Genomic DNA, 12,823 nt, shown 5'->3' on the forward strand with positions numbered 1-12,823 from the left:
CTCAGTGTCTGGTAGTGGATGGAATTTGTGTTGTTCTCACTGATGTGACACCCAAGTTTGAACAGATTGTTCGTTATTCTACTTCTGCTCTGTACCTGTTGCTGGAAGTTTTATTGCTTGATTTGGAAATGTCCAATCTGAATGAATAATTATACTCTATGGTGGCAATTCTATAGCTGGGTGCCAAAATTTGTGTGCTGATGCTGAATTCCAAACGCCAATCCTAAAACGCATCTGTACGCCAAGATGCCATTAGAAAATATTATCCTAAGTCAGCATTGATGTTCCTAAATGTAGGCGTGAACAATTATACCAGGTGTATGGCAGGCTTAACTGTTCGTGCTTAAATATGGCACTTCAGCACACAACCTACAGTCCATGTGTATGCCCCTTACACTTATGCGTTAAGCTACTCATGCACATAAATTATAGAACAGTGCTTTAGCTTTACGCGTCAAAGAGTGCGTTATGTGCATGTAAGTGCTAGTATTCTTTAACATATATGCACATAACTTTAGTCATTCTGTTATAAAATTAGAGGTATATAATTTTACATAAAATTGACTAAATGTAATTTGCTGTGGGAACTTAAGAACTGAAGGTGGAGCTTGGGTTCCCCCTCCCACCAAACAAAAAAGACACTCTACTGCTCCTGGGGAGGGTATAGAGGAGGAGATGCTGGATGGGTGAGGGTTATCAGAAATCCTAGTACTGGCCCTGGTGCCAAGGGATAAGCATACAAGGATCACTTCTATCCCCAATGTCCCCAGAACCCTAGACCTTTTAGTTGTATGAAAGCATGAGGCCTAAAAGGGACAGTTAGAGCTAAATTAAAGCTTAAAGCTGATAAAACCAATATTTTATGGTTGTCAATAGATTTAACTAAGATTCCTCAGATAATAGTGGGAATTGATGGTTCTCAGTTTAATGACTTTTCAATGACAATGGAACTACATATTAATAATTTGATTAGAAAATCTTATTTTAAATTAAAGTAATCTATATAAATAATTCTCACCTCCAATTCTGAAGCTCACTGTGTGGCAGGGAAACACTGAAGCCCTGTACTGTTGTAGCCTGTCAGCACCACTCACTCTCACTCTCACTCATACACCTGCCCTCAGCCACACCCCATCCGGACATAATTCACAACCCCAACGTTCTAATGATGCCCCAAGCTCCACCCACTTCCATGAAGGGTTCGTAACTTCGTGATGGTGAAGCCTCTCCACTGACCATGTCTCTCTGTCACACCCTCGCGTGTCGAACGTCATGACGTCGAGGGCGGAACAATTTCGGTGAACGAAAGGAACGCAACGGAAAGGCAGGAGTAGGGAAACACACTCCCCTACCAACGAGTTACACACTCCTCCTCCCTCCGATTGCAACACACCCCCTCCGCGTTACTGCCCCCTGGACCCACCTGCCACGACCCTCTGGACACCACTCTTTCCTCCGAAAAACCTCCCCCGAAGCCTTCGCCTACCTCTGCTGATGGAGACGAACTTCTCTTCTCGCCTGCGGGGCATGGCTTGATGAAGGAGTATCTGTCCCAGCCTCTGTGCCTACGTCTGACATCAGACGTACAAACAGAAACTTCAACAGATGCTCATTCAACAAGGAACTCCCCGCAGCCGAGAAGAGAAGTTCGCCTCCGTCAGCAGAGGTATGCACAGTCTTCGGGGGAGGTTTTCCGGATGAAAGGGTGGTGTCCAGAGGGTTGCGCCGGGGGGGGGGGGAGTTCAACTCTGGTGGGAGGGGCGTGAAGGGGGCCTTGAACTGGGAGGGAGGGGGGGTATGGCACTCGGCAGGGAGGGAGGATCAGTGGGAATTTCCCTTGCTAGCGCCCGTTTCATTGCGTTTCGAAATGGGCCTTTCCTTGTCATCAAGCAGATGAAGCCATTATATATGGGTTGTGTCCATCAACCAGCAGGGGGAGATAGAGAGCACTCAATTTTTCACAGTGCCTCATGCCCAGCTAGCTCCACTGCCTCTTCAGTATTCTCTATCTCCCCAAGCAGGGTGGCTGCAGCTTCTTCGAGCTCCATCAAAAATCTGCCTGGGGGTGGCTCCTGGCTTGCCAGTTGTTAGCCGGGGTGTTAGAGGCTATAGCAGCTTCACTTTGAAGGCACATAGGTCAGCCCTTTCCCTGCCTTACCCATGCCCCCATGGATGTGGACATATTAGCTTGCTTTTCCCTGTCCTTTCCCACTCAGTGGATGCAGGCACATTGGTTCGCCTTTCCCTGCCTTTCCCACTTATCTGAGCCTCCGGAGTGTTTTTATTTACCTCTTTTGGCTCTGCTTTCCTCACAGCGTTAAAAAAATAAATAATTAAAGTCGCGTTGCGCTTTAGCGCAGCGATCTTGGAAAAGAGGTTTTTTTCTTGAGATTCTTCTGCAGGACCGGAGCTGTGATACTCGGTCTAGTGGGGTAAGAGTGTTTTCTGACTCCTCCGGGGTGGGCCCGCGATCAGGACGTTTTTGGCGCGAACCGCCATTTTTTAATTTTACCGCCGTTTTTGGCAATGGCTGCGGAGACTGTAAAGCGCTGTTCTAAATGTGGCAAGCGCAAATCAGCAGCGGAGCTCTGTAATTCGTGCTATACAGACGGTAGAGCCGGCCCTAGCATGGCGAGCGGCGATCTTTTGCGCTCTGAGCTGGCAGCGGACGCCATTTCGGATTTTCCACATGGCGCGGCCTCCGTTGCAATGGAGAGCCCTGAATCCGGGGAGGGGGGTCCTCTGAGTGAGGCTAATAATAGAGCTGATAGCCCTGGGCAGGATCCGGGCGGTCAGGGAGCGGTTTTCTCCCCTGATTTTGTTTTAATGCTGCATAAGGGCGTACATGCTTAAAAGAGCTCTTCCACAGGGTTCTTCGGACCCTCTGCCTGCCCCCCCCCCCCCCCCCCCCCCCCGGTGGATCCTGGCCTTTTGGAGTTGGCTTTGCCTGTTTCTTATCCTCCTGATAAACGCAGAAGGGCTACAGCCAGAGTGGTTTCAGTTCTTCAATCTCTGGGCTGGGTCGTCAATATGGCCAAAGGTTACCTGACCCCCTCACAATCTCTAGAATATTTGGGGGCCAGGTTCGACACAGCCTCGGGTTATGTGTTTCTTCCCAAGGAAAGGCGGTGCAAGCTTCAGAATCAGGTCCGTCTGCTCCTGAGGATGGCCCGCCCGCGAGCTTGGGACATTGTCCAGCTGTTGGGATCGATGACGGCCACCTTGGAAGTGGTGCCATGGGCGAGAGCGCACCTTAGACCTCTTCAGTATTCTCTACTTCAATGATGGTCTCCAGTATATCAGGATTATCAGTGCAGACTTTCTTGGCTCCCTGCGGGCCCACCTCAGTATGGAGTGGTGGCTCTCGGATAGCATGTTGCGGCGGGGAATGCCGCTGGCGCTCCCCGATTGGTGCCTAGTGGTGACATGCCAGCCTGAAGGGCTGGGGCGCACATTGCCAGGGGAAGCATGCCCAGGGTCTGTGGATGCCCGACGAGTCAGAGTGGTCTATCAACCGCCTGGAGTTGAAAGCGGTGTTTCTGGCTCTTCTGGCCTTTCAGAATGACCCTGGAAGAATTGGCTGTCCGAGTGATGTCAGACAACACGACAGCAGTGGCCTACATAAATCGACAAGGCGGCACTCAGTGCAGAGTTCTAGCCACGCAGGCCGAACAAATTTGCCACTGGGCCGAGCTGAATCTACAGTCCCTGTCAGCAGCTCACATTGCAGGTCAGAGCAACGTGCAAGCCGACTATCTAAGCAGGCATCAGATCGATCCAGCGGAGTGGGAACTAGCAGACGATGTATTCCTGCAGATATGTGCCAAATGGGGCAAGCCAGTGATGGATCTTATGACGACCAGTTCCAATGCCAAAGTCCCGTGCTTCTTCAGCAGACGGAGGGATCCTCGCTCTGCCGGGTTGGATGCCTTGGCTCAACCCTGGCCCCTGGGCTTGCTGTATGTCTTCCCTCCGTGGCCCTTGATAGGGCGAGTGCTCCTGCGGATTCGGTTGCATCCAGGAGAAGTGGTGCTCATCGCCCCGGATTGGCCCAGGAGGCCTTGGTATGCGGACCTCCGACAGATGCTGTTGGAGGCTCCCTTTCCGTTACCTCTGGTTCCGCACCTGTTGTCACAGGGTCCGGTGGTCATGGAGGATGCCTGCCGCTTTGGTCTTATGGCATGGCGATTGAGAGGGCGCAATTGAGAGATAAAGGCTACTCAAATAAGGTAATTTCCACTCTCCTGCAGGCCCATAAGCGCTCCACTTCCGTGGCTTATGCCAGGATTTGGCGCAGTTTGAAGTCTGGTGTGTTTCAAGAGCGCTTTCTCCGTTGCGGGCTCCTGTCTTGCTGGTTCTGGACTTTTTGCAGGATGGTGTACACAAAGGCTTGGCCTATAATTCCCTGCGGGTGCAAGTGGTAGCATTGGGCCTCCCTGCGTGGCAAGGTTGAAGGCGTGTCCTTAGCTGCTCATCCAGATGTGGCACGGTTTCTTAGAGGGGTGCTTTGGCTCCGTCCTCCCGTGCGGGCACCTTGTCCAGCTTGGAACCTGGGGTTAGTATTGAAGGCCCTTCCTGGGGCTCCCTTTGAACTGCTTCAGCGTGCTTCAGAGAAAGATTTGACACTGAAGGCCGTCTTTTTAGTGGCCATTACCTCGTCGAGACGGGTGTCAGAGCTCCAGGCCCTGTCTTGTAGAGACCCTTTTCTGCAATTCTCAGTCAGGGGTCACGGTTCGGACCGTGCCTTCCTTCATGCCTAAGGTGGTTTCAGCGTTTCACCTAAACCAGCCTGTTTTTCTTCCCTCCTTTGTTGAGGAGGAGTTTCCAGATTCATTTGGGCAGTTGCACCTTTTGGATGTGCGCAGGACTCTGTTGCAGTATCTGCGAATTACAAATTCTTTCAGGACCTCTGATCATCTTTTTGTGCTGTTTGCAGGTCCTCGCAGAGGGTCTTCAGCGTCTAAAGTCACTATTGCCCGTTGGCTCAAAGAAGCTATCTTTTCAGCAGATATGCTGTCTGGCCGGGCTCCGCCTGAAGCCTTTAAGGCATATTCCACAAGAGCGATTTCCTCTTCCTGGGCGGAAACTGGAGCACTATCTCTTCATGAGATTTGCAGTGCTGCAACATGGGCTTCTAAGCTCTCTTTCGCCTGACATTACAGGCTGGATGTGGCTGTCAGGAGGGATGCGCGTTTTGGAGCACAGGTGCTAGCGCATGGTGTGGCTTGTTCCCACCATATTTAGGGATTGCTTTGTTACATCCCATACGTAATGGCTTCATCTGCTTGATGACAAGGAAGGGAAAATTAGGTTCTTACCATGATAATTTTCTTTCCTTTAGTCATAACAGATGAAGAAATGAGCCCTCCCTGTATGATTGTCTGTATTGCAGTGATTCTGATTTTAGGTGCTGTTTTTGTTTCCTAAAGTTATATTCCTTCCTTGGGGAGTTGGAAAACAGTCTTCAGGATTCTTGTTACAGTTATAGGAGGATGAGTTCATTCCCTCCAGTTCATGTTTTGGGAGGATGAGTTTATTCCCTCCAGGAGGATGAGTTCATTCCCTCCTTTTTTGGAGTTTATGCCCTTGTTAAGGGGCCATCGTTCGCTGTGAAGAAAGTTCATGTTATTCCCATTGCGGTTTGCCATACTGCTTTGGAAGCTTCAAATACTGAAGAGGCAGTGGAGCTAGCAGGCCATGATGCACTGTGAAAAATTGAGTGCTCTCTATCTCCTCCTGCTGGTTGATGGACACAACCCATATGTAATGGCTTCAACTGCTATGACTAAAGGAAAGAAAATTATCATGGTAAGAACCTAATTTTCCCTTTTTACTAGTTGTTTATTAAGATCTTACTTAAGATCATTTTAGAATCATTGTGCAATTAACAACTTTGTCATTACTGGATTATAGTAACTCATTATATTTGTGCCTTTCGTCTAAGCTACTTTCTAGGACTCAGATGATACAGAATTCAGCCGCTAGGTTACTATTTCGGAAAACCCGGCTGGATCCTGTGAGTCCTTTATTGGAATTAATTCATTTGGTTACCTGTATAATCTCTGGTTGTTTTTAAGGTGCTTTGCCTAGTGTTTAAGTTTTTGAATGGTTTATGTCCAGAATGTGGATCTCAATTGGTAAATGTGTTGAATTTAAAGATGGTTTCAAGAAGATGTAATTATTTACTGTTAGGTTTCCCTTCAATCAAGAACATTCGGTTTAAGGCTGCATGTGCTCAGTCATTTTTCTTTTTAGCTGTTCGCTATTGGAATAATCTTCCATGTGAAATATGTTTAATGGGGAATTATTTTATGTTTCACAAAGCTTTGAAAATGTATTTTGTTCTCTAGGCCTGTGGGGTTTTAAATATTTTTGTAAGCTTGTAATGAATTTTGTTGTTTTTTTCCGTAATTCTTGGTGTTTTGTTATCAAGTTTCTTATTGATTGTAACTCGCCTTGAATCTATATGTTGAGAGTTGGTGAGAGATAAATCTTTGATAACATACCATAACAACATGCCCAGTATCCAGGCATTAGAGTGTGGGGGTTGTAGGGCTGCTGGACCACCAGAGATCATATGCCCCTTAAAGTTAACCTTTTAAATTCTACAACCGCCAACTAAATTGACTATATTTTTTTGGTTGGGTGACTTCTTGGATGGGGAAGGAGGGCAAAATAGCTGTATCTCTAGAGGTCTAGTTATTTTTCTTGCAAATATTATCCTAGCTAAACCTTTCATATGCTCATTTCTGTTATTTTTTTTGAATTAATGATTGCTCCACATAAATTAAAAGTGCAGCAGCTTATTAATAGAAAATTTAAATGAGGTGAAGTGCATTTTGTGTGAAAAAGAATGCAGAACATCTGGAAAAATACAAAAAATGCCAGATATCAGACATTTTGCACTATTTTTTACGTGAAGCGCTCTTTTGCAGCATTATTTTGTACTTATATACATTCAAACACAACTTGGTACTTGCTAAAGAATATAATTTCACTGCCTATATTGCAAGTAAATCTCTCTCAGATCAATTAATTAAATGGGAGGAAAATACTTCAGATGCTCGGCATACACTTGTGGCTCTTTTAATGTGGATGCCTCGCTGCTTAGAGTTCACCTTTGACAATTAACTTTTTCGGTTGCGAACTTCTGGTGAGCGTCGTGATAAGTCAAAAAACCTCTCCATTCGAGATTCTTTTTTTGAAGATTTTTGTATAATAGATTTGAAGAATCTACTTATCAAATTCTTTATTAGAGATACAAAAGGCACTTACCTCATCTGTGGCTCAAGCTACTGGGTACGCTCTACAGAGAGCTCCTGTTTCGCCAATGCTTTATTAGGAGCATAACCCGTAGCCATTCTGAGTACCCTACAATTAAACCCAAAAGGATAATCTTAGTGAACTTAGTGAGAGAGATTTTACAACATAAGGCACCTAATTTAAATGGCACTTATCCTAATGGACATAAGGAATGTGGTAAATGTAAATTTTGCCTACTGATGATCACGGCTGATTCCTTCATCAATCCATTAGACAGAAGAAAATATCAATTAAAGTTCGCAACAAATTGTAGCACCATGCACATTGTATACATTTTAATATGCATGTGCCAGAAGCTGTAAGTGGGAAAAACCACGAGAGCGTTGAAACAGCGGTTAAGCGACAACATAAAATTTCAGCGCATAGAAGCTCCCCTGGTTGTTCACAGTATGGAAGTGCCACACAACTTTTGTGACTACAAATGCATAGTGATTGAGACAGGGACCGAAAATTGATCCAAAAAGAACAACGTTGGATTTATAGATTGAAAACTTTAATTCCCAACGGTCTCAATAACTGAATTGAATGGAAAGCTTTTCTGTAGAGTTTAGGGGAAACACTCTCGAATTGAGTCAGTCAGCTGTTAATTTTGAGTTTTGTCCCTTTAAGATTCCTGCCGAGGCATGATTGGTAGGTAATCTAGGCGTTAGTTTAAATACTGGTCGCCATTTTGTTTTCAACAGTCCCTTTAGAAACAGAAGTGGACATATTAAAAGGTATGAGCAATTATCCGCTTTGTTGCTGTTCCATAAACTTTCAACTCTCGCTAGCACTCACTAAGATTATCCTTTTGTGTTTAATTGTAGGGTACTCAGAGTGGCTGCGGGTTTTGCTCCTTATGAAGCATTGGCGAAACAGGAGCTCTCTATAGAGCGTACCCAGTAGCTTGAGCCACAGCTCTAATAAAGAATTTGATAAGTGGATTTTTCAAATCTATTATACAAAAATCTTCAAAAAAAGAATCTTGTATGGAGGGGTTTTTTGACTTATGACGACGCTTGCCAGAAATTCGCATCCGAAAAGTGAATTTTCAAAGGTGAACTCTGAGCAGGGAGGCATCCACATTAAAAGAGCCTTATGTGTATGCCGAGCATCTGAAGTCTTTTCCTCCCATTTAATTAATTGATCTGAGAGAGATTTACTTGCAATACTTATATACATGAAAACCGTACAATCAAGGCCACTCCAACCATTTGGCAAATCTAGGGCAGCAGCTTCTGAAGGGGGAGGGGCAGGAAAAAAAGTAGCTGCAGTCAAAGCAAAACTATAAGTCATGACAGCCATACAAATTCAAAGAACCATCAGTACCCACTTTTATCTGCAAAACAAAGTTTAATATTTAAAGGAGTGAAGGAGTGGCCTAGTGGTTAGGGTGGTGGACTTTGGTCCTGAGGAACTGAGTTCAATTCCCACTTCAGGCACAGGCAGCTCCTTGTGACTCTGGGCAAGTCACTTAACCCTCAATTGCCCCATGTAAGCCGCATTGAGCCTGCCATGAGTGGGAAAGTGCCGGGTACAAATGTAACAAAAAAATAAAGACATGATGTTAACTTATAGAATTGTGGAAGGGTGATCATGATTGTCAGTGCTATTAAGACCAATCAAAACTTATTTTATTTATTTTTATTTTATTTATTACATTTGTATCCCACATTTTCCCACCTATTTGTAGGCTCAGTGGGGCTTACATAGTACCGGAGAAGCCTTTGCAGGCTCCGGTGTGAACAAATACAGGGTGATGTGGTATGATCAAGTTCATGTGGCACAGCCACATTAGGGAATCGGAGAACGGAAGAGTTGTGTTATGTCCATTACGTGCTTTAGTTTGGTTGTGTTGCAGAGATTAGGCATTTAAGTTGGATCGGTAGGGTATACCTTTTTAACAGGTTGGTTTTTAGTGATTTCCTGAATTTTAGGTGGTCGTACATTGTTTTCAAGGCTTTTGGTAATGCGTTCCACAGTTGTGTGCTTATGTAGGAAAAACTAGATGCGTAAGTTGTTTTGTATTTAAGTCCTTTGCAGCTTGACTTCATTTGATGAGATTGTATCGATCTATAGGATATTTGAGACTGTTTCATAGACAGAGATCTCATTTCCTTGAATGAAAGTATTATTCAAATGAATTTATTAGAATTCACAAATAGCTGTGATAAATATTATGCAATTTACCTTAATAGATGGAATTGTTAATTTATTTTTAATCACAGAATTCCCCCATCTGTTCATGAACACACATACGAATCTAGATGTTTTGCAGAGGGTTATAAATTAGTGTTAAATTTGGTTGTTTTCTTTCTTACTCAATGACTAGTCTTAGGGACAGAAATATAAGAATCAGGGATTCATCAAACCTGTGCCTGCACTCCAGTATTCTTTTAGTTGAATATTTGATTAAGAGAAAATGCTGAGGATAATAGCACTCCAACATTAAAGTTATTCCTATAATTTGCATACCTCACTGACCATCCAAATACAATACTTATTGCTACAATAACAATTACAACCAAAATAATAGAATCATCACCTCACCTGAACATCATCAAAACAAAGGAAATAATAATCACAATAAACCTTTACAACAAGCTAATAGACAATTAAGAAAAATCAATATAATTCCTAATATATCTGATCCCTTTCAAAAAATCCAAATTGGTTATACAAACGCTAGATCAGCTGTTAACAAGACAACAATTCTATCAGACTGGATCATTGATGATAACCTGGATTTATTAATCATAAATGAAACTAGGATCCATTTCCAAAATGACCCAATACTAATAGATCTCTGCCCTCCAGGTTACAAAATAATTCACTGGCCTAGAAACGGTAAAAGAGGAAAAGGCATTGCATTTATATATAAATCGCACTTCATGGTAACAACTATAGCAGAATCCATGTCTCCACAACTAGAAATTGCCTCACTTAATATTAACCATCCTACATCATCTGTCTACCTAAACATTATTCTGTTTTATAGGCCGTCAGGAAACTGGCAAGAATGTCAACAAAATCTTATGGACTTCATCTCGAATTCTTGTTTATCTAATTTACTCATATTAGGAGATATAAATTTACATCTAGAAAACTATAATGCTAAAAACACACAAGAATGTAAAGATTTTTTCCAGCTTTGGGATTTCAATTGGATAAACAATCAACCCATATCAAAGGCCATGCACTTGACCTCATTACATACAAATTTACTCCTGATCAAACCTTTACAATAACAGATATCAATTGGACACAAGTACCCTGGTCAGATCACTTCAAACTAAAAATATCCATGCAATGGAGAATAAAAATAAATTTGATCCAGAATCAAGAACGAAAAACTTTCACCACAAGAGGGCCATATAGATCCAGTATTATTCTGGCAAGAGTTCTATAGGAATGAATGATCAGAACAAACAGACTCCAATCAATTTCTCTTAAACTGGGACACAAGATGCAATAGCATACTTGATACAATAGCACCAAAACAAACAAAAATATCACGAAGAAAAAAACTCACTCCCATGGTTCAACGATGATTTGAAAAAACTAAAAACCCAAACAAGGAGACTTGAACGTGCTTGGAACAAAAAGAAAGATGAACAAACATTCACTGCATGGAAATCAATGTTAAGAAAATACAAATATACCATCAGGCAATCCAAGCGGTAATACTATAATTCCAAAATAGGACAAAACTATAAAGACTTACACAAGTTATTCCAATTTGTACATAATCTTCTAGACACCTCACCAGTTACCTTAACTAACACGGATACCCCATCAGCAGATAAACTAGCTACTTACTTCAGTGAGAAAATCACTAAACTAAGATCCACCTTTTCAGCTAGCTCCTTCAATTATGTAAAATTCATTGACGACTTAGATCCTACAACCAATGAGTACCCAGCAGATCGAATCTGGACAAACAATTCACTAACTGAAGATTCCGTCGCCCAAGAGATCAAGAAATTCACCAAATCCCACTGTAAACTGGACACATGCCCCAGCTATTTAATAAAATCTGCCCCCCGGCGTTTCATAATAGATCTCACCTCTTACCTGAATCACATGCTTCAATATGGATCCCTTCCCACAGACAAAGGAAATATCCTACTCACACCAATTCCCAAAGACCAGAAGAAAAAACTAAATGATATATCCAGTTATCGTCCAGTGGCATCCATCCCATTGGCAGTCAAGTTGATGGAAAGCCTGGTAACTAAACAACTTACCAACTACTTGAACAACTTCCAATCACAGCACCGAAACAGTTCTTATAACACTCATGACCAAATTTAAACAAATTAATGCAAACGGAAACAGTGTTCTTTTACAATTCGACATGTCCAGCGCGTTCGACATGGTTGACCATGGTATCCTATTAAACATCCTTGAATATTTTGGAATTGGAGGTAATGTACTGAACTGGTTTTATAGTTTCCTAATGGCAAGAACATATCGGGTAATATCTGAATCGATCATATCATCACCATGGAGACCAGAATGCGGTGTGCCTCAAGGATCTCCGCTTTCCCCTATCCTCTTTAATGATGTTACCACTAGCCAGATCTTTATCCAAACTAAACCTTAACCCTTATATTTATGCTGACGATGTGACGATATGTATCCCGTATAAAAACAACTTGTCTGAAATGGCAGATAAAATTAATCTCAGTTTCCAAGTTATGAACTCATGGGCAGATGCATTCCAACTGAAGCTCAATGCAGAAAAAACACAATGCCTTATTTTGACATCGCAGTATAATAAAATCAACTATACCAATTTAAACATACTAAATCGCATGCTTCCTGTTGCGGAAAACCTGAAACTCTTATAGGTGTAATAATTGATCGTAACCTTAATCTGGATAACCATGTGAAAAATGTTATTAAGAAAATGTTTTATGCAATGTGGAGACTTAAAAGAGTAAAACCTTTCTTCCCAAGAGAGACATTCCGCAAACTTGTGCAATCACTGGTTTTGAGTCATTTGGACTACTGCAATTCCTTAAATACGGGATGCAAGGCTCAAACCATGTCGTGTTCTCGAGGGCCTTGGCATTCTGTCAGGCTTCTTCCCCGGGAACCCTGGGTACGTGAGTCCTTGGACCACGGCCGAGGAGCGGCAGTGGCAGGCAAGATCACCTTCGGAGCAGAGAAGAGACAAGGCTGGACTGGAGTCCTGCACTGGAACACTCGGGACTGGAACGCACCGGACCGGAACACACTGGAGTAGGCTTCACCTACGCTTAGCTGCCTTTCCCCGAGGGTTGAGCCCTCAGGTTCAAGCAGCCGGTAGGGCTTACAGGAAAACCAGAACTGGAACCAGCAACAGGAACAACCGGAGTCAGGATCCAGCGGTGCTCCCAGGTACCTAGGCTAAAGCAAGGCAGACAGGCAGAGAAGAGGACACAGGAGCTACGTACAAGCTAAGCTCAAGGGAATGGGAATGACAGCTACGCTTGCCAGAGGAAAGGTTAGACTGGAGCTACAGTAACTAACAGAT

The 12,823-nt window shown here is 43.4% G+C and overlaps 1 protein-coding gene across 2 annotated transcripts in view; it reads left to right on the forward strand.

Annotated features, from left to right (window-relative positions):
- The window catches only part of HOMER1 (homer scaffold protein 1), a 274,935-nt gene that overhangs the window by 187,477 nt on the left and 74,635 nt on the right, over window positions 1-12,823 (forward strand). The window lies entirely within an intron of this gene.

The sequence above is a fragment of the Microcaecilia unicolor genome, chromosome 2 (genome assembly GCF_901765095.1).
Source record: "Microcaecilia unicolor chromosome 2, aMicUni1.1, whole genome shotgun sequence".
Classification (NCBI taxonomy): Eukaryota; Metazoa; Chordata; class Amphibia; order Gymnophiona; family Siphonopidae; genus Microcaecilia; species Microcaecilia unicolor.